This window comes from Zalophus californianus, chromosome 9, assembly GCF_009762305.2.
Source record: "Zalophus californianus isolate mZalCal1 chromosome 9, mZalCal1.pri.v2, whole genome shotgun sequence".
In the NCBI taxonomy this organism is placed as follows: Eukaryota; Metazoa; Chordata; class Mammalia; order Carnivora; family Otariidae; genus Zalophus; species Zalophus californianus.
The window spans coordinates 53,534,051-53,557,347 of NC_045603.1; the positions used below are offsets into that span (position 1 = coordinate 53,534,051).

At 35.9% G+C, this 23,297-nt stretch overlaps 1 protein-coding gene across 9 annotated transcripts in view; it reads left to right on the forward strand.

Annotated features, from left to right (window-relative positions):
* TAFA2 (TAFA chemokine like family member 2) overlaps positions 1-23,297 on the forward strand; it is a 461,688-nt gene that overhangs the window by 426,811 nt on the left and 11,580 nt on the right. The gene's annotated exons all lie outside the window — the stretch shown is intronic.

Consider the following 23,297-nt stretch of genomic DNA (forward strand, 5'->3'; position numbering starts at 1 on the left):
TCTTTCTCTGCTCTCCTCTTCATACATTTTCTATGGAATCTAAAACTCATAATGAGTTCAGATCCAATTTGATTTTCTTACTTTAGGCAACAGGATGAAAGTACAGCTGAGAAATAAAAAGGTAATTTTCTCACAAACTCAGAATTCCAAATGCTTTTTGAATGGCACTCAGATTGTATAGGAAAACAAAGCTGGGGCCTAATTCCCAACTCTCTACAATGAGAGTGAATCCCAGCTCCTTGCTGTGCAATCCACCTCTGAATAATGGAGAGCTGGTTGGGAGGTGTGTGTAATACAAAGGGCAGAGTCAAGCTTCACTCTATCATGGTCAGACCCCATCTGGGGTACCCAGGAAAGTTCTTGATGCCAACTTTTAGTGGGCTAGAAAAAAAAGAGGCTTATCTTAAAGGACTTTGTGGATATTTACCTCAGAGAATAGAAGCACTAGGAGTAACATGTTTTAAATTACTGGAAGATCTATCATATAAAAAGAAAAAAATTAGACTTGTTCTGTGTGGGCACAAGGAATACAATTAAGGGCAAGGAATAACTTGTGGTGTCAGCTCTGGATGATGTTAAATGGGCTGCCTTGGGAAACAGTAGATTCCTCATTTCTGGAAGTCTTCGGAGTTGGCTAGTCCACTTTACCATAACAAACAACAGCTTGGGCAAAGGCATGGAGGTATAGAAGATCATGTCTTTGCTCACAGAATAGAAATCAGTTCATGGGGTAACCCTGTGTGTGCAGGGAGTCATGGCCGACTGATTTTAACAGTCTTTTAAATGCCATGCTAAAAGATCTGGATGTTATTCTCTGAGAAATTATAAACTACAAAAGAACCTTGAGGAGAGAGAAGGGTCTAGCTAACACTTTAGAAAATCTATTTGTCTGCAATGTCTCCTGCAAGGAATTGAGAGGAATGTCAGAAAGCAGGCCTGAACTAATAGGAAAGTGATACTCTGGAAGTGGAATCAATAGGGGTTGGTAATTAATTAAATATAAGAATTTTGTTAAAGGAAAATTTCACAAAGACTCCAACTTTTGGCCTAGCCTATATGGTGATATTGATAAAGACACAATGAGATGAAAACTGAAGTTTGGGAACAGTTACCCCCTAGATGATGGGGAAATGATTAAGAAAGCTGTCTCAGAAGGAATGTGTTCAAAGAGAAGAGGATCAAAGACATCATAGCAGGTAATGTAGAAGAAGGTGCTGGCTGAGGAACAAGAAATGTGGGCAGAGCGACTGGAGAACCAACAGAACCTAGAGTCTGAGAAAACACAGAAAGAGAGAGTTCCAGGGAGCCAGGGCTGTCGATTGCTACAACAAACACATAGAACCTACCAGATAATGTGGACTTTAAACTTCTTTCTGAACATGACATTTGTAAGAAATACTAAAGTTCACAATCCGTTAGTTGAATAATCTTAGAACTTGCCTCCTCATTGGATGGTGTCATTGGTAACACATTGAAAATACTGTAGAATGTGCATCTCTTTAAAGTAAAATGAAGTATAAGAAACAGTTTTAAAATAAGAATAGCACACCTGGGTGGCTCAGTCATTTAAGCTTCTGACTCTTGGTTTTGGCTCAGGTGGTGATCTTAGGGTCCTGAGATCAAGCCCTTTGTTGGGCTCTATCTCTCTCCCTCAAATAATCTTTAAATAAAATAAGAATATGGTAGAATTAAACTCCATTCAAGGGGAGCTTGTCCATTTATTTGTTCATTTACTCTATAAAGATAAAGTACATGTCTGGTATGTAGCCATGTGCTTGATATTGTGGTCGGCTCTGGGGAGGCAAATTAAAAAAAATCATGGCTCTTTGATGTCCAAGAGTTCATAGTTGGAGACAAAGTTAGTAAATCACTGTCATGTACAGAAGCGGTAGAACAGAGATTTGTACTGGTGTCAAGAGTACACTGGCAGTTTAATACTGCATGGTCCCTAGCCCTCCCAAAACTCAAAATAACAGATTTTGATGCTTTTCAAAGGCAATTTACTCAGTTTATCTCCTTAATATATAGTGTCTAAGCACAATCAAAATATGATGTTCCATGATGTCAAAACTGAACTTGAGTTGTATTTGATGGTATACTATCATAAGAAAACAAAGTTTTTTGGATTAGACTTTTAAATCATTTTAAAGTTTTCTACCAGTTACAAAATATGAGAGGAGAGGAGAGGGAAAGAAGGACTTTAGGGGGCCACAGTAATAACTAATTAAATGAAAAATACTTTAAAATTGTGGCCATCAAATAAGAATACTGGAACCTTAAAACATTGGCAAATTTATTAATGCTTTAAGCTTATAGGACACTATCAAAATCATTAATATATATTAAAAATCAGGCATTCATTTGAAAAGGTATAAAACTCAAATTATCAAATTAAAACAAAGAATTTTTATTGTTTATATTAAACCAGGGAATTCCATTTCTTACGATGTTTAATACTGAACTTTAATATTAAAGATCAGAGTTATTTAGTTATTGAATGTACCCTCAGTTCTTGTGTTTTAGTATTATTGGGTTTTGCTCTTATATTAAGTAGCAATATTGGCTTTCCATGATTTATGGTGGGATTAGCCCAAAGTCAATAAAGGGCTATTCTGTTGAGGTTCTGCTTGCTGTTGACTATTCTATCTTATTGCTTATTCTATTCTGGTGGCAAACATATTTTACCTTCACCTTGAATCTCCTAGTTTTCTTTTAACAGGACTGGGAAGAGAATAGGAATGAGAGAGAAACAGACTTGGTAATACCAGACAGTGTAAATGCATTTTCAAAGGATGTTTGAAAATAATTGAATACAATCTCTAGTTTGCAACTTTAAAATAACCTATTCTTGAAAGGGATGCTGGAATAATTGTGGGGAGAGTTGATTCGGTCCGACTGTTTCTAGGATTCATATACTGAGATGCTTTTATTCTATCTTGAAAAAAATAAAATTGAATATTCTCCACAGACACTTTGGCTGACAGAAAAATTTAAACAGGTATCATGATTAGAAATCTCAACCTCCAACTTCAATTACAACATACGATCAACTTATGAGATTACTGAAGGCAAATGTCTGGCAGATAGTCAACCACTGTTTGATATTACATTTCACAAGTGAAATCAACTTTTTGAGAGCACCCTTGCATACATAACATAGATGTGAAATATCTGCCTCCACATTTTAACTTTGAGGATTTCTTATAGGACCTGTAAGGGAATTCCTTATGAATAGGTTTAGGATAAAAGCTGTTAATGTTAACTTTTGACAAGTTGACATTTCACCTATATACCAGTTTAAGGAGACCCTATTCAGTGAAACTATAAGATGTTGCTATTTGATACCAAAGGTATCATAACATGAAAGTGTTCCTATCAGTGGACTAAAAAAATCTAGGGTAGAATCAACTTTGGTAGTACCAGTAACCTCTCACTAACGGTTCAGCCTTACTGACGTTACTGAGATTACAGAAAGATGAAGACACTCCCAGGCTGGATCAGGTGATTTTTAATTCACCATAGCCACTCATGGTTGCTTTGTGATGATGTTGTCAAGTTCCCACAGGCCTCATAAACCTAATATCCTCCTTCGATTTTTTCTTCACTGTGGTTCTCTCAGCCTCATACTCATAAATGTATACCAACTCTCTCATGATGAATGCTTTACAGAGCATGCTGTACTCTTCCAGAGTGCCCCTGGGTGAGTTCTGCTAAAATGAGGATAGGGTATTAGCGATGTGTCCAGTGTTTATGCATAATGAGATATATGTCACTCCTGTTAAGTCTTGCTAATGATTTCACATATCTCTTGCTTTGGAATGGGAATACCAGATCCTCCAGAGCATTTCCCTTCTTTTCTCTTTTTATCTAGTGTGAAATAGGAATTCTATAAACCAGTCATGAAAATAGACTAATCCCTGTTCAAAATGCAGATGTCAACTACCTCTTAAAAGGTTTTATAAGAGGAATGGTCGTCTTAGGAGTCTCTTTCAAGTTCCACCAGAGAGCAGTTCAACAAGTGTTATAGCTGTTGCTTAGTCATCAGATAATCTTGTTTCTTCACAAGGTGGTAGAGTATAGGAATTGTATGTTCAGAAAGTCAAGGGCAAGAATTAGTTGGTGTGATAGGAAATCTTGTGTGTCAACTTGTCTGGGCCAGAGTGCCCAGATACTTGGTCAAACATTATTCTAGACATTTCTGTGAGGGTGTTTTTAGATGTGATTTACATTTAAATTGGTGAAATTTTAGTAAAGCAGATTGCCCTTCATAATGTGGGTAGACCTTGGCTAATAATCAAAGTCCTGAATAGAAAAAAAGGCTGACCTCCTCTGTCCTCACTAATACACTTGGGTATTTTATTTGCAACAGTATTCAGAAATGGTTAGAAGATATAAAATAGCAATTACATTGATAATACCTGTCTTTGGATGAGTGACAACTTTTGCCAGGTACTGTGCTATATCATCTCAACAAAATATTTCTAATAATTACCACCCTAGCATTATAAGTCTTATTATTCCTTAGTACAGATGAGAAAAAGAGGTTCAAGGAAATTAACTTTCTTAAAGCTACATAATTAGTAAGTGACAAAGGTCAAACACAAATCTGATTCCAAAGAGTATATGCTTTCCACTTAAATATATTGTTTCATAAGAAGTAGAAAAACTCTAGGTGCCATGTAACCATTACAATGTAAATATATCTTCGGTAATATTTTCTCAGAAATTCCTGCCTAATATTGACATGACTATCATTTGTTCTACAAATGTTATGACTGCATAGTTGATGTTCTTAGAAGAAATACTGTGAATGTTCAACACTATGTGCATGTATAATCATCCATGTATAGTTGTAAGGGCTAAAGAACTAGGGTCACCAATAAAAGGTCAGATATTTCTATAGGTAGAAGCCGAATAAAATGATGATAGCAGTTTTCACAAGGTATTATTGTGAGGAATTGGCAGCTTTCATGAGGGAAACAATACCATTCGTCAAGATCCATCGGTTATACACATTCACAGGGAAGAACTTTTGTACTAAGATGAAAACAAGGAAAAAGGTCTTATGTGTCTGATGAAGCAAAGACCTCTTGAACAAGACAGGCATGCAAAATTATAACCACTGCACCAATATTAAAGTGAGAATCTCTGGAGACTAGAAATGCATTGTAAATCACTTAAGTAACCTTTTCTCTAGGACTTTCAATTGCCAACTGCTGTATTTGCTTAATGGATGGTCTATACAAAATTTATAATTGTAATTCACTGAATCTGTTTTAGGCACCCATATTATAACCCCTTTTGATCAGGTTTCTAAGTTAAACATCTGACTCAATTTCTGTGAATCACAGAATTTTCCAGTGCTGTTTATAAACTCTGTTTCCTAAAATTTTAGGTATAGTACTTCATTTTGATGTTGCTTTGATAAAGATTTTTTTTCAGTTATTAAAATAATATTGAATACCTACTATATGTCAGGGTCCATACTAAACCCTGGGGATACATATATGAGTAAGACATAGTCTTTGGCCAGGAAATGTTCCCACTCATGATCTGATGGGATAGGCTCTATATTAGACTAGGCTAGAAAGGAAAAAAAAAAGCTTCAGTAATTTAAAACAACAAAGATTTATGTCTTACTCAGGCTGTAATCCTTGTCATAGGTGGCCTTAAGGTGTCAATTCTGGGTCTTCCTCTTTCCATAACCAAGACTGAAGTGCAGACATGGTCTGATATGTTGTTGGTTGCCACGGTGAAAGATAATTCTGGAGGGGTTTGCACTAGCAATTATTTAATCAGCCCCGAAGCAACAAATCTGACCACAATTCTTGGTCAAAACTATTATGGATACATCCAACTGCAGTGGGTTCAAAAGTGGACTCTTTCTTTAGGGGTTCTGGGCTCAAGATGGCAACATAGGAAGATCCTTCCATGGACACATCAAGTCTGTAGCTATATATTGTAGAGTTTCTTTTTTAAATGTTTTATTTAAATTCAATTTAACATATACTGATTTATCAGTTGCATTCAACACCCAGTGCTCATTACTTCAAGTGTCCTCTTCAGTGCCCATCACCCAATTACCCTATCTCCCACCTAGCAACCCTCAGTTTGTTTCCTATAGTTAAGAGTCTCTCATGATTTGCCTCCCTCTCTGTTTTCATCTTATTTTTTATGGAACAGTTTTTTAAACAAAATCTCAAGGCTGGCTAAGCAACTCCTACACATTAAAGTGGGTAGGAGAGACTGGGACACAATCTCACTATAAACCCCATCCCTGGCCCAGAACCCACAATTGGGAGAGAACTCAAAGCTTGGAGCTTCTCCCTGAGGAGCAAAGGGTTTGAACCTCACATTGGACACAATCCAATCAGAGCAGCAACAAGAAAAAGAAATTTAAAAAGAGACTGATGGAACAACATCAAGTGGACTACCATTCACATTATAGGGGTACCCAAGGAGAAGTGAAGAGAGAAGGGAGAAGAAAGCCTCTTTGAAGAAATAATGGCTGAAAACTTTACTAATTTGAGGAAGGAAACATAAATCTAGAAAGCCCAGAAAGTTTCTAAGAAGATGAACTCAAAAGGACCCAACCCAACACATTCTAATTAAAATGTAAAAAATTAAAGGCAAGGAGAGAATCTTAAAATCAACAAGAGAAAAATAACTTATGTACAGGGAACCCCCATAAAACTATCAAATTTTCAGCGGAAACTGAAGCCAGAGGGAGTGGCATAACAATCAAAGTGCCAAAAGGAAAAAAAAAAAAACCAAAACACCCCTGCTAATCAAGAATACTCTACCCAGCAAACGTTCAGAATTGAAGGAGTAATAAAGTTTTCCAGACATGCAAAAACTAAAGGAGTTCATCATCACTAAACCGGCTCTTCAAAAAAATGTTAAAGGGACTTCTTTAAGTTGAAAAGAAAGGGCACTAATTAGGAACAAGAAAATATATGAAAGTATAAATCTCACTGGTAAAGGTAAACATAAAGAAAAGGTAGTGCACTAATCACTTATAAAGCCAGTATGAAGGGTAAAAGACAAAGTACTAAAAATAAGTACAATAATTAGTTAAGGAATACACAAGATGTAAAATGTGACATCAAAAACATAGAACAGATGGAAGAGTAAAAATGTAGAGCTTTAGATAAGCTTATAATAGATGGTTACAAGTATGTAAGTCTCATGGTAACCACAATAGAAGAAGGTATAAACATACCACTCAATAAACTCACCAAATCACAAAGGAAGAGAGCAAGAGAAGAAAGGAACTAAAAAGCAGCCATAAAGCAAGTAACAAAATGGCAAAAAGTCCATACCTATCAATAACTACTTTAATTGTAAATGAGCTAAATTCTAAAATCAGAAGACAGAGTGGCTGAATGAAATAAAAAAACAAGGCCTGTCTGTACATGGCCTAAAACAGACTCACTTGAGATGTAAGGAGACACACAGACTTAAATTGGTTGGGAACCAACAAAAAGCTGAGGTAGCTATACTTATTACAGTCTTTGTTTGAAGGTCTATTTTGTCTGATAATAGAGACAAAGAAAGGCATCACATAGTGATAAAGGGTCAATCAAATGAAAGGATATAACATTTGGAAATATTTATGCACCCAACATAGAAGTACCTAAAAAATATAAAGCAAAAATTAATAGACCTAAAAGGAGAAATCAACAGTGACACAGTAAGTAGGAGATTTTAATACCCCACTTTTACCAATAGATAGATCACCCATAGAAAATAAACATTAAATGTAACCTACACATTAGACCAGATGGTCATAACACATATTTACAGAACATTCTATTCAAAACCAACAGAATACACATTTTTCTCAAACACATAAACATTCTCCAGGATAGATGATATGTTAGACCACAAAACAAATCTTAATAAATTTAAGACTGAAATCCTATCAAGCATCTTTTCTGACCACAATGGAATACAACTGAAAATTATAAAAAATAAAACTGGAAATTCAACAGTATGTGGAGATTAAACAACATGCTCCCGAACAACCAATGGGTCAAAGAAGAAGTCAAAGGAAAAATACTTCGAGACAAATGAAAATGGAAATACAACGTACCAAAACTTATGGGACACAGTAAAAGCAGTTCTAAGAGGGAAGCTCATAGCAATTAATGCCTACATCAACAAGCAAGATATCAAGTAAGCAACCTAACTGCACACCTCAAGAACTAGAGGAAAAAATATCAAATGAAGCCCAAAGTTAGAATAAAATAAGACAATAGAAAAGATCAATGAAACTAAGAGATGTTTCTTTGGAAAGATAAACAAAATTAACAAACTGTTAGCTAGTATCACCAAGAATAAAGAGAGGACCCAAATAAAATCAGAAATGAAAGAGAAGTTACAAATGAAACCACAGAAATAGAAAGGATAATAAGAGGCTACTATGAACAATTATATACCAATAAATTGGACAACTTAGAAGAGATGAATTTTTAAAAACATATAACCTATCAAGACTGAATCATGAAAAAATGAAAAACCTGAACAGTCTGATTATTGGTAAGAAGACTGAATCAGTAATCAAAAACTTCCCTGTGAACAAAAGTTCAGGACCAGACAGCTTCACCGGTCCACAAGAAAAGAAAATTACAGGCCAACATCCCTGATGAACATAGCTGGAATAAAATGTCAGGCAACATATTTCAACTGTACATTAAAGGATCATATGCTATGATTAAGAGGGATTTATTCTAAGGAGGCAAGGATAATTCAACCTCTGCAAATCAATCAATGTGATACACCACATTAACAAAATGATGAATAAAAATTATATGATTGTCTCAACAGAGGCAGAAAAAGCTTTTGAGAAAATCAGCAACCATTTATGATAGAAACTCTCAGCCTAGTAAAGACCATATATGACAAACCCACAGCTAACATCAAACTCAATGGTGAAAAGCTGAATGTTTTTCCCCTAAGATTAGAAACAAGACAAGGATGCCCACTCTTGCCACTTATATTCAACATAATATTGGAAGTTCTTGCCAGAGCAATTAGGCAAAAAAAAAAAAAAAAAAAAAAATTGGAGAGGAGGAGTAAAACTGTCACTATTTACACATGACATATTTAGAAACTCTAAAGACTCCACCAGAACTCTTAGAACTAATACAGTAAAGTTGCAGAATACAAAATCAATGTACAAAAATCTGTTGTTTCTATACACTAATAAGTTTTCAGGAAGAAATTTTAAGAAAAAAAATCCCATTTATAAAAGAATAAGATATATAGGAATAAATTTAACCAAGGAGGTGAGAGATCTGCATACTCAAAGCTATAAGACATCGATGAAAGAAAAACAATTAGGGCTACCATAACTTAAAAAGCTTCTGCACAGCAAAAGAAACTGTCAACAAAATGAAAAGGCCACCTACAGAATGGGAGAAGATATTTGCAAATGATAAGTGGATAATATCCAAAATATATTAAGAATACAAACAATAGCCAAAAAAATCTGACTGAAACATTTTTCCAAGGATGATATACCAATGGCCAACAGACACATGAAAAGAGCTCATCATTAATCATCAGGAAAATGCATGTCACAAGGACAATGAGATATCACTTCACACACGTTAGAATGGCTATTATATATATATATAAAGTGTTGGTAAGAATGTGGAGAAAAGGGAACCCTTGTGCACTGTTGGTAGAAATGTACACTGGTACATCCACTATGGAAAACAGTATGGAAGTTCCTCAAAAAATTAAAGTAAAACTACCATATGATCCAGCAATCTACTTCTAGGTATTTATCTGAACAAAAATACTAACTTTAAAAGACATATGTATCCCCATGTTGACTGCAGCATTATTTATGGTACCCAAGACTTGGAAACAGCCGAAGTGAGCATCAATGGGTGAATGAATAAAGAAAATGTGTTAAGGTGTAGGGCTATGGTGGCAGAGTAGGAGGACCCTAGGCTTGCCTCATCCCACAAATACAACTAGATAACTATCAAGTCATCCTAAATACCCCAGAAGTTGACCTGAAGTCTGGCAGAACAAACTCCACAACTAAGGGTAAAGAAGGGGCCATGTGAAAGAGTGGAGATGAGGTTTGGGAGAGAAACAGACTGTGGCTGCTGCAGTGGGCAAGGAGCCACAGTTGCAGAAAAGGGTGAGAGACAGAATGACACACAGGAGGGTGCACAGGGTTAATGAATCTCCATTAATGAATCTCTAGCTTGGAAAGTGAGGGGCTGGATTTTGTGACTTCAGGCAACGGGGCTTAAAGCCTAGAGTTTTAAAGGTCAGCAGGCTTGGCTAGGATATAGCCTAGAAGGCATTGTGCTGATCTTGGAGAGGAGGCAGGCAAAGAACCCACAGACATACAGGGCAGACATAACAATCTGAAGAGCACCTGGGGCAAACAGAGGGGAGATGATTTGCTCTTCTCAGAGCATGTCTTGGAGAAGCACCATTCACAGAGAGACCCTTCTGGGAACAAATAACTATATGGCACCATTTCCTTCTCTCACCCTTTAGCATAACCACAGGGACACCTGTGATAACAAGTATAGAGCAGATGCTTGCTAATTAATTTGCTTAAACCAAGCCCTACCCCCAACTCCACTGGAACTACCCTTCACAGGCATGCTTGCCTCAGTCCCAGCTTCATAGGCCCCCTTCCACTGAAGACTGGCCCCAAACCCCTGCTCACACTGCCATCTCTCAACATGGGAGTTTTGCAGAGCCTCAGTTTGAGTGGTGGTGGTGACAGGTCTCATTTCACAAGCAGAACAGAGCACACCTAGTTAAAGCACCACCTTCAGGCCAGGGACCAAACACTGCTCACAACAGGCAAAGAGAGCCTCTGCCGATGGCTGGTTTGAAGGATATAGTAGCCAGGACAAAATAGTACAACACGGCTAGCACACATCAGAGATACTCCCAGAAGCACCAGGCCCTGGACAACAGGGGACACTACACTGCAGGGCACTACAGGACCCCTTCCTCATAAGGCCATCACTCTCAAGAACGGGAGACTTTGCTGGGTTTCCTAACACAGATAAACATGCACAGAAACTTAGACAAAAATGAGAAGATGGAGAAATTTATCCCAAATTAAAGAACAGGACAAGGCCATGGCCAGAGATCTAAGTGAAGCAGATATAAGTGACATGCCTGATAGAGTATTTAAAGCAATGATCATAAAGACACTCACTGGACTTGAGAAAAGAATGGAACACATGAATGAGATCCTTAACAAAGAGATAAGGAATAACATAGCAGAGATAAAGGGCTCAATAAACAAAATGAGAAAAAAGCTTGATGTAATTGGCAAACTATAATAATAAAGAAAAAGTTTTAAAAGCAGCAATATAAAAGAAGACATTTACATAGAAGGGAAGCCCCATATGGCCAGCAAGGGATTTTTTAGCAGAAACTTTCCAAGACAGAAGTAAGTGGCATGATATATTCCAAGTGCTGAAGGGGAAAAACCCACAGCCAAGAATACTCTATTGAGCAAGACTATAATTCAGAATAGAAGGAGAGATAAAGAGTTTCCCAGACAAACAAAAACTAAAGGAGTTTGTGAGCAGTAAACCAGTTCTCTAAGAAATATTAAAGAGGACTCTTTGAGTGGACTAGAGAGACCAAAAATGACAGCATAAAGATGGGAAACATAAAAGCAATCAGTTAAGGAACTCAAAAAAAGGATATAAAATAAAATAACATATACCTACAACATGGGGAGAAGAGGAGTAAAGGATAGGTTCAAACTTAAACTACAATACAGACTGCTATATGCAGAAGAGATTATATATAAACCCAATGGTAACCATATATCAAGAAAACTAAGTGTGCAAAGTATAAACAGAAAGAAATCCAAGTACATCCCTAAAGAAAATCAGCAAAACATTAGAGAAAGACAAGAAAGGATCAGAGAAAAGCTCTAGAAACAACTCTAAGACAAGTTATAAAATGGCAATAAATACGTATCTATCAATAATTACTTTGAATGCAAATGAACTAAATGCTCCAATCAAAAGACATAGGGTGACAGAAGGATAAAAACAAAGACCCATCTATATGCTCTAGAAAAAAAACAAAAACTATAAAGAATACTCCAGGTCAGAGTGCAGGACCTCACACACTGGCGCATCTTGTCTGGCAGTGGGTCTGGGGGCTCAGCCTGAGCTGTCTAAAAAAAAAAAAAGGAATATTCCGCAAGGTTATCAATCAGAATTGAAAGAGTTTTCAAGACAAGCAAAAGCTAAAGGAGTTCATCACCACTAAACCAGCTTTTTAAGAAATGTTAAAGATAATTCTTTACGCTAAAAAGATACTAGTAACAAGAAAACATACAAAAGTAAAAATCTCACTGGTGAAGGAAAATATATAGTAAATGTAGTGGATTAAATACTTACAAAGCTACTATAAAGGTTAAAAGACAAAAGTAGTAAAATTTACTACAATAATTAGAGGATACACAAAATAAAAAGATGCAAAATATGGTATCAAAAACATAAAATGTGTAGTGGGGGCAAAAATATAAAATTTTTATAATTCATTCAAATTTAAGTTTCCATCAATTTAAAGTAGACTTATTTTAGACCTAAAGACACCTGCAGATTGAAAGTGAGGGAATGGAGAAACATTTATCATGGAAATGGATGTCAAAAGAAAGCTGGAGGAGCAATACTTATATTGGACAAAATAGACTAAAACAAAGACTGTAACAAGAGACAAAGGCACTATATAATAATAAAGGGGACTGTCCAACAAGAAGAACAATTGTAAATATTTATACACCCAATATAGGATCATCCAAATACATAAAACAGTTAATAACAAACAAAGGAACTACTGAGAAGAACACAGTAATAGTAGGGGACTTTACATCATTGGACAGATCATCTAAACAGAAAATCAACAAGGAAACAATGACTTTGAGTGACACACTGGACCAGATGGATTTAACAGATATATCCAGAACATTCCATCCTAAAACAGAGTACATCCTTTTCAGGTGCACATGGAACATTCTCCAGAGTAGATCACACATTAGCCCACCAAAGAAGCCTCAAAATTCAAAAAGATCAAAGTCATACCATGTATCTTTTCTGATCACAAGGCTGTGAAACTAGAAATCAATCATGAGAAAAAACCTGGAAAAACCACAAAGAACATAGAGGTTAAATAACGTGCTACTAAACAATGAATGGGTCAATCAGGAAATAAAAGGAGAAATAAAACAATATATAGAAGAAATGAAAATGAAAACATAATGGTCCAAAACTTTTGGGATACAGCAAAACTGGTTCTAGGAAGGAAGTTTATAGCAATACAGGCCTACCTCAAGAAGAAAATCTCAAACAACCTAACCTTAACCTAAAGGAACCAGAAAAAGAGCAACAAACAAAACCTAAAATTAGCAGAAGGAAGGAAAAAATAGAACGGATCAATAAAACCAGGAGCTGTTTCTTTGGGAAGAAAAATCAATAAATTTGATAAACTGCTAACTAGACTCATCAAGAAAAAAAGAGAAAGGACTCAAAATCACAAATGAGAGAGAAGAGATACAACTGATACCACAGAAATACAAGCAATTATAAGAGAATTTTGTGAAAAACTATATGCCAACAAATCGGACAACCTGAAAGAAATGGGTAAATTCATAGAAACATAGAAACTACAAAAAATGAACAGGACAAAGTAGAAAATTTGAATAGACAGATAACCAGCAAAGAAATTGACTCAGGAATCAAAAATCTCCCAACAAATGTCCGGGACCAGATGGTTTCACAGGTGAATTCTACCAAACATCCAAAGAAGAGTTAATACCTATTCTTAAACTGTTCAAAAAAAAAAAAAAAAAAAAAAAGGAAAAAAAGGAAAGGAAAGGAAAGAAAACCTCCAAATTCATTCTATGACACCAGCATTTACCCTGCTACCAAAACCAGAGAGCACTAAAAAAGAGAACTACAGGCCAATATCCCTGATGAACATGGATGCAAAAATTCTCAACAACATAGTAGCTCATATGGAATTTAAGAAACAAAAAAAATAAGCAAAGGGAAAAAACGAGAGAGAGAGAGACAAACCGAGAAACAGACTCTTAATTATATTTAGAGAACAAATTGATGGTTACCAGAGGGGAGGTGGGTAGGGAGAAGGGTGAAATAGGTGATGGGGATTAAGGAGTGCACTTGCCGTGACAAGCACCAGGTGATGCATGGAAGTGTTAAATCAGTATATTGTACCCCTGAAACTAATATAACATTATGTTAACTGGAATTAAAATAAAAACTTTAAAAAAAGACAATGTGTTATGTATATATACAATGGAGTATTTTCAGCCAGAGAAAAGAAGGAATTCTTGCCATCTGCAGCAACATGGATGGACCTAGAGAGGCCATTATGTTAAGTGGAAGAAGTCAGACATAGACAAATAGCATAGGACGTCTCTTACAGGTGGAATCTAACCAAAAGAAACCAAAGTACCCCCAGAACACCAAGCTTACAGAGAACAGACCGGTGATTGCCAGAGGTTGGAGGGTGGGGGTGGGCCAAATGGGTGAAGGGTTCAAAAAGCACAACCTTCCAGTTATAAAACAATTAAGTCATTTGGACGTTAAGTATAGCATGGCGACTACAGTTTACAATACTGTACTGCATATTTGAAAGTTGCTAAGAGAGTAAATCTTAAAAATTCTCATCCCATGCAAAAAAATTTTCTAACTGTGTGCTGATGGATGTTAACTAGATTCTTGAAATTATTTTGCAATGTATACAAATAGTGAATCATGTTGTGCACCTGAAACTGATATGTCAATTATATCTCAGTAAGAAAAAATAATTAAAATTTTATAAAAAAATCTTTTTATATGCCTAAGGGACTTTTTTTTTTTTATGCATGCAAGTTTGGCACTCTATGTGTAAATTTGGGGGTTTTATTTAACTCTGTGTGTTGTACCTGTCAATGGAGATAGAACAAAATCATACCTGAATCTGAATTTGCTAAGCTTTATTGAACATCTATTCAGTGCCAGTCATTATATTAGGAACTAGATATCCAAAGACAGATATAGTCACAAATCTTTCTGCTGAATACAGGTGCCACTTCTTATGCACATTGTCTTGTCCCATATAAGTGGAAGTTTGACATATTTTTTCTGACCTACCTCCTCGGGTTACATACCTCTTATTATGAAATACCAGGTTAGTTAGGAAAGAGAAGCCGGTCTTTTGAGAAGTTATGTAAGGCAAGCAAGTAATTTAAAAAGTCATTCTAAATCATCCATGCATAAAGGATGCATTTTTTATAAGAACAACAAGAGAAACCAGTATTACACCAAAGAAAATAACCTCATTCTTTAGTCATGCCACATACAAAAAGCTAAGAAACATAGTAGTCAGAAACATATTCTAGAGCTGGTATGCCTAGTGATTTAGTCTAATATATAAGCAAGAAAATGTTATTCCTTGGGAAGGGAATAAAAATCTGTGTTTAATTTAAGATGACTTTTACATGAAAAAAAAAATTGCTCTAAGACTCCAGAATGTTTCCAAGAGTTGTATTAGCTTTGCCTTCATCACTCACAATGGATGCAGTGCCAGGAGCTGTTTGTCTGTTTTTACAATGGGTCCTATTTGCCTCAATGAGAAATGGCTGCTGTGATCTCTTGGGAATGTCTTCAAGGATGGTGTAATGATTAAGAAACCAGTCTCTGGAGACAGATTACTTGGGTTCACATCCCGACTCTGTCACTTAGTAGCTGGTGGCCTTGGGCAAGTTACTTTACATCTATGCTCCTCAGTTTGCACATCTGTGAGATCATGATAATAGTATATCCACCACATAGGTTCCCTATATAGATTAAATGAGTTAATATTTGTACAGCACTTAAAACAGTTCCTGTTCAAGGATAAGGGCTATATGTACTTGTTAAGTAAACTACATTAATCAAGAAAGTTTTTTATAGGCTCATAAAATGGGCCAGCTTTTACAAAACTGAAACATGAACATTATTATTCCAAGTAGTCAGTCTTGTTAAATAAGCGCTAACAGAGAGATATCTCAAGACTTCCCTTACTGCCTCCATTCACATTTTTTTCAACTATCTTTTTTTAAATTTAAATTCAATTAATTAACATATAGTGTACTATTAGTTTCAGAGGTAGAGTTCAGTGATTCACCAGTTGTATATAACACCCAGTGCTCATCACATCACATGACCTCCTTAATGCCCATCACCCAGTTACCCCATCCCCCCACCCTCTCCCCTCCACCAACCCTCAGTTTGTTTCCTATAGTTAAGAGTCTCTTATGGTTTGTCTCCCTCTCTGACTACTTCTTGTTTTATTTTTCCCTCCCTTCCATTCACATTTAAACATGGACTTTAAAAAGCACAAATTCTTCAAAGGTTGGTCTGTGTACCTATTTCCCTTTTGGATTAGCTACAGAAAGATCATGCCAGAAAGGAACCATAGAGCTGGAGTATGTGGATTCTAGTGTCTGTAATGGTAACAGGATCTGGGCCATTCCAGTTACCTATCACAGTTGGGCCTGGTGAAAAATTGTAAAGGCAGGTTTATGCTGCAGGAGCAGAAACACTTTCTCCTTTACAGCACCATAAAATGGTGAGGACTCTTGAGGACTTATCAGAGCTACCAAGTGAAGGAGACGATTTTTTTTTCCTGAACATTGCAATTATTGTCATTTACGCAACTGATATTTCTATATCCATTGGTATAATTCAAAGACAGTCTCACAAAAAAGTTTCCTTCTATGGTTAAAAGGTTCCATTCACTTGAGAGAAAGAAATGTTATGCTAGGGTTTGTGTGCTAGGTTTGTGGGGTTTTTTTTTTTTTAAGTTTTTTTTTGTACTTGCTTGCCTATGGCAATTTAAGATGAGGTTAGCTTGGAGTAGTTGGTATGGCAGTAAAGGACTATTTTATTGAATGCTGAGCTGCTCTTACCCATTTTGCTATTACTAATACAACATTAATGTTCTTACTAAATCACAAAAACACCAAGTAGAAACTGATGCTGAAAGTGTTTATAGATATTCAGCAATTAGCAGAGGCTAATAATTCCTATTTATGGAATAACAAATAAAACCTAAGTGATTTTTTTAACCTCAGTACATTTCAAACAAAATGTGTTATATATAAGTTTTTGTTCTTAGGAAAGAAAAAAATTGTGTTAGACCTTATGTGCACAATATACCCTCTTTATAACTTATCCTGACTCTAGTATAACCTTTGAAAATAAAACAGATTTGGCACAGGAAACGTTTAGCTTTGGAAAGGACAACTATAGTATCAGAGAGCCAGAAATGCATCCATACTTAATGCCTTGTTATACAATTAGAGTTCATATTTTATAATAACAATGGAATAATGAGAATATTAAATATATAAACTGTTTTTGAAAATATTTCAGAGTATTCTTTGTAAGTGTTTAAGAGGTAGCATTTATTGTATTCTCATTATAGGCATTATTGCAGTTAACCTGCATAGCAGTGTGATGAGATAGGGACCATCTCCACGTATAGGAAAGGAAACAGGTTTTTTGTAGTGGAATAACAGGGCCACACACTTAATAAATACCCAAGTCAGAATAAGCCCATGGCTGGATGATACTCTTAACCCATGCTCTTAACCATTACTTATCAATTACTGCCTGCCTGATTCTCTGAAAATCTTAAATTCATCATTTTCTTTATCATCATCAGTAGATGAACATTCAATATATGTACCTCCTAGCCAACTTTTAATTATTCCTGGTAAAGAGAAGAAAAAAATTAGGGGAAATTGAAATTCACAATGATCATTTTTCAATTTTAGGCAAAAGTAGGAAAATGCCATTATAACTTTTCATTATGATGTAATAGAAATAACAAAATATATCAGCAAATGAACACTACACTTAAGAGAGTATTAGTGTTTTAAAATAGATCTAGATTTTGTAAGAAGCCTATTTTGACCTCTTTGTTACAATGAATCTTCTATCTCAAAGGTAATAGTATGTGCCATGGCTTTAATTGGATTCTGAGTTCATGACCTTGGATTACAATAGTAACTGATAACATTATAGTCAGTCTTTAACATTACAACCTCAGTGTCTCATTTTTATGATAGAAAAGTTGAAGAAGTTAATACAGAGCTATATCTAGGAACCCTTTCTCAATGCCAGCCTTAAAAATTTATTAGCAACTTGATGTGATTTAATGGGTTTCAGAAATGTTTTATGCTTCAAGAAATGTTCCGTTTTTTTGCTGATCACAGTGGCTGAAATTCCTGTATTAGAGAATCATTCGTAGAGTTAAGATTTTAACATTCATAACATAATAAAATAAAATTAAAAAAAGATTTTAACATTCAGGAGTTGTTTACTAAAATTGAAATTTCCACAATAAGGATAATTATATGGATGAAGATACAATTTATTGTCCATAATAGGACATATTTCCAAGATAAACCCAACAGGAAGTCAGGACAATAGGTGTAAATCAGAACTATTACTCAAACTGAAAAATACAGTAATCCCAAGTATAAGTAACAACTTATGTTTTGAGCGTTAGATGCAAGTCAGTTTGGAAATAAGACTCAAACTAAATATGATTGTTATGCAGAGGTACTATGCAGGTAGAATACCAAAGATAAATTTCAAATGTTACCTAATTCAGTGGATGACTAATCAATACCAAGTTCATCAGTAAAACTGAACTCCTGAAACTTGACTTTCACTTTTAGTAATGGTTGTTTAGTAGTATTGTCAAACTACTCCATCTTCCTCTTCTCCAAAAGGAGACTGAAGAGCTTAACAAAATATAAGATGGTATACTTGGAGGCATTGGAAGCCAACAAGAAAGAGAAGAGTTTCTGGTCCAGGATTTGGGTTGGATGAAGATCGAGAGAGATTTGTCCAGTTTTAGGAGTTACTTAACCCATGAAGGTAATTGTCAATGCTAGAGGGAGTACAAAAGGTGGCAAAAGAGGAGAGGAAAAAGAGATCAAGAACAAGTAGAACAAATAGAAAGTACTTGGTAGATTTTAACGCAAATTTATCAGTGACTATACTGAATGTAAATGGCTTAAATGATCCACTTAAAAGGCAAATAAGTGCAAGGATTGTTACTCGGATCAAAAGATCAAAACACAAATATATGCTGCTTAGCAGGGACGCATCTAAATTATAATAAAGAAAAACTGAAAATATGAAAATAGAAAACATACATTTATGCAAACACTAACCTAAAGAAAGCTGATATAATATTAATAGTAAAGAAGAATGTGGCAAAAATTATTGCTAAGGAGAAGCATTTCCTAATGATGAAGGGTTTAATTCCTCATGAAGAGACCACATGATAAGTGACTTTCTGCTTACATTAGTGCTTGCATGTTACTTTCATTTTTATTAGAATTAGTAAAAATGAGTTTTCACTGTCGTCAAGCAGTATTATAAGCACTGAACACATATTACTTTACTTGATCCTCACAACCACCCCAGGAGATAAGCTTACTATTATCTTCATTTTATACATGAGATATTTTTCCACAGGAGAATGAGAGACAAGGAGGTTGTCCAAAATTACATAGCTAATAAGCAATGGAGTGGGGACTAAACCCAGGCAGTCTAGTCTCCAACCTATAAGGTTAAATATTTGAATAGGAAAAGCTTAAATGGACCAAATAATTTTTGGCTTCCCGTCTGCTACACATTTCAAACCAGTTTGCATTGGATGGGGTGGTGCCTAAGATGCGCTTTTCCTTCTGCTTCGGTTATCCATTTGCATTCTTCTCCATGTCTTCTCTTCAGAACCCCCTCAAAGCAGAGATACGGTATTTTTTCCTCATGACTGGCCTCACACTTCTCCTGAGTTTCATTATCCCAAGAACAGCTGAAGAGTTTGGGGAGGAGACATCCCTTCAAAGGAAAAGCTAAATGGAAGGGAAGAGTGAAGGAAGAGTGCCCTTCTTCTTCTAGATTGTTTCTCTATACTAGGGGATGTCTCAATCTAGCTAGATTATAAGGGAATTTAAGTCATGCATTGAGGAATTCTTTGCCAATAGTCAGATGAAAACATGTGCCAGAAAAAAACTTTTGCTTCCTGTACACACACAGACTGGCTCACTACCCTCTCCTGTAAAACTCTGTAAATCTCACTGTCTGAAAAGAAAGAACAGTGGCTTCCACAGGGCTTAAAAAGTCATCGTTGAGGTCTCTTGTGTTCACTCGGGTTCTATCCAGTTCTGACTTCCAGGAATGAGACTTTTGGAAGGAGGAAGGTATGCAGCATGTGTGTGTCTAGTTCCTTTTTTGTGTGCCCACATGAGAACAAGGACCATATCTGCTTTTGCCCCATCCTCAGTAGGTAACATAGAAGCAACAACATTTGTTGAACAAAGAAACTGATGATTGAATAACGTCTGCAACCTCATCTCCTACTACTCTCTCCTTGTGTACTCCATTGACACCACACCATCCTCCTGTCTTGTCTCAGGTCATTTACACATGTTGTTCCCTCTGTCTAAAAAGCTCTTCCCCCAACCATTAACTCGACTGACCCTCACTGCTGTAGGCTTTTACTGGTCTCATTTCTCAGCAAATCTTCCCTGTCTCTGCTAACTACCACAAAAACCTCTCTCTTCCTCTTGACTCTACTTTTCTCCTGGCATGGCTAACATATTTGAAAATTTTAATTACCGTGTCTGTTGTTTGTCTGCCTTTCTAGATTGTCAGTTCATAGGGTTAGTGATTTTTTTCACACCTAGGACAGTGTCTGCTACTGAGTATGTGCTCAGTCAATATTAGTCAAGTGAATGAATGGAAGAACCAGACGTGCAGGACCCATTTCACTGGGTTTGAAGCTCCAGAATGAGGATCTCAGTCCCCAGGCTATCACTTGCTCCTTAGATGCATCTTCCAGAAGTTTCACTTAATTTATCTGAACTTCAGTTTCTTCAACTGTAAGTTGAAGATAATAGTAACTAAAAACAAGGCCTAAGATCTGTAAGTAGTAAATGGGGATAGTCTTGAAGAATAACTTTGAGGATTACAAGAGAAAACAAATGTGCCCTAAGTTGTCTATTGATACCAGCAATTATGATCTGAGAGGTGGAGGCAAAAGAAAGCATGAGGAGGGTTCCAGGCTTCCCTGAGGAGAAGGATCAGCTGTCTTTGGCATTCTAGTCTAGACCAGAAAATGGAGTCTGCTGCATTTCGCTAAGCAAAAATTAACTTCTCTTTGCCTTTTAAAATACTAGCCTCTATATTTGGAAAAAAATGGGGGCGGGGTCAGGGATCCTGAACTAAATATAGAGCATATAATCAGTGTATAAGAAAGAGAGATTGTATGCACAGTATTATTTTGGGGGTGAAACCATCATTGTGGTATTTATTTACTTTGTTCTATTATAAGAAATTTGATGGTATTTCATTTATACCACCACACCTGATGTCAAGTGAGCATGTAATACTTAGGTGTAGGATAATTGTCACCATGGAATATTTCATGAGAAAATTTTCCTGACAGTGTTAAGCAGCAGTATGGAAATTACTCGAGAGAGAAGTGCATTAAAAAAAATTAGGATAATTTCTAACTGAAATGTTAACTGTAATGAGTATGCCAGAATCAACCTTGATGTATCAATTTGGACATTTTCCACATCCCAAGTGGTTAGTCTAATACCAATTAAAGCATCACACATTGCTATTATCTTCTTGCATTATTATTTTCATGAATTAATTTTGTTTTAAAAATCAGATCTTTCCAAGTGAGAATAAATTTAAATATCCAAGGTGGGAATGTGAAACTGATGTCAGGACCCATACATATCTATAATTTCAAATTCTGAAACCAGAGAATCATGGGAATAATCCTGAAAAAATAGAATGGAGGAACTGACCTTTTGGGTCACTTAATCGTTCCCTTAGCTATTCACAGAGAATCCAAATAGTGGCTCTAGGTTTCCTTCTTTTGAAATTACGTATCACTTTCCTCTTATATTCATTCCTTCATTTGTCCATTTATCCACCCACCCACCCACCCATCATTTCAGTTTTGCAATTTAATAAATACTAGGCATCATATATGTGCCTGGAATGCTGCTTAGCAAGGACGAAGCAAAATGTATGCTAATATCTTTTTTCTAATACATCATAGTTTAGTGCGAGAAACAAGGAGATTAATAAATAATCAAAATACGATGAGATATGTCTTAGATGTATGGACAGAGTGCTGACTGGATGAATCACAAAGGTTTATGAATTATGAAGTGGTAACATTTCTTCTGAGACTTGAAAGACAAGTATTTCATGCAAAGCTAAAATATATATACAGAGAAGGAGCTCTGAATGAGCATATCAAGTCCTGTGAGTATTAGTTAGTTATGACTAGAGTTGAGCCTGTGTCTCTCTGAAGGGGTTGGAAAGATGGAGAGAGGAAGGTGGGTATGTTGATATGAAGCTCCTCTAAATTTTCTCCAGCTTCATCCTTTGTCACATGTGTCTTTGGCAAGTCATGACACCGACCTACTACGTATGACTGCACTGGCTCTGACCCGTGTGGATAAAATCAAGTGATCATAGTGACTGGAACTCAAAAGCTTCATTCCTTCTCAGGCCATATTTTAGTCTTACATTTTCCAGTCAGGTAGGGAGAGATCTAGGCATGACGGGGACAGGGGGTTGGTTCTTACTACTCAAAGACTCAATCTGTTTTTTCAAACTTGGGAAATACTTTTTTTATAATATAACATGATTTTTTTATGCTATTGGTTTTAACTATCCTCAGCTCTCAAATTTATGTAGGAAATATTTTACTTTGATTCATGTTACCAAAACCTTCTATTGTCTAATTCGAAACTACTAGCCACTCCTTCATATGATTTTATTATTTATTATTGTTATTCATGTTATGCTCTCAAATAGTAAATTATTCAAATATTTGAAATTCAAATAGTGCATGTTTTATATCTCTGGAGTACTTTGGAAAAGAGATGATAAAGAAAAGCTTTGAAAGTCTCTATCTAGAAAATGTCATAAATTACAACTGAAAAATGTCATGGATTTCATTCAGACTGTTAATGAGGATTACATAGTTGATGAGCAGAGACTAACAAAGCTGGCTTGTGGGTGGCTAGACCTATACTATACATTGGTTAAATGACTTGGCCCCATTTACCAGCATTAAATGTATGTGTAAGTGTATGATTCAGGTTCATGCTGTAGCAAAATCACAAATTACTAAAGACATGGATGTCCAGGAAAGCCTATGAATGGTTAAGGTAGCAAATAGTA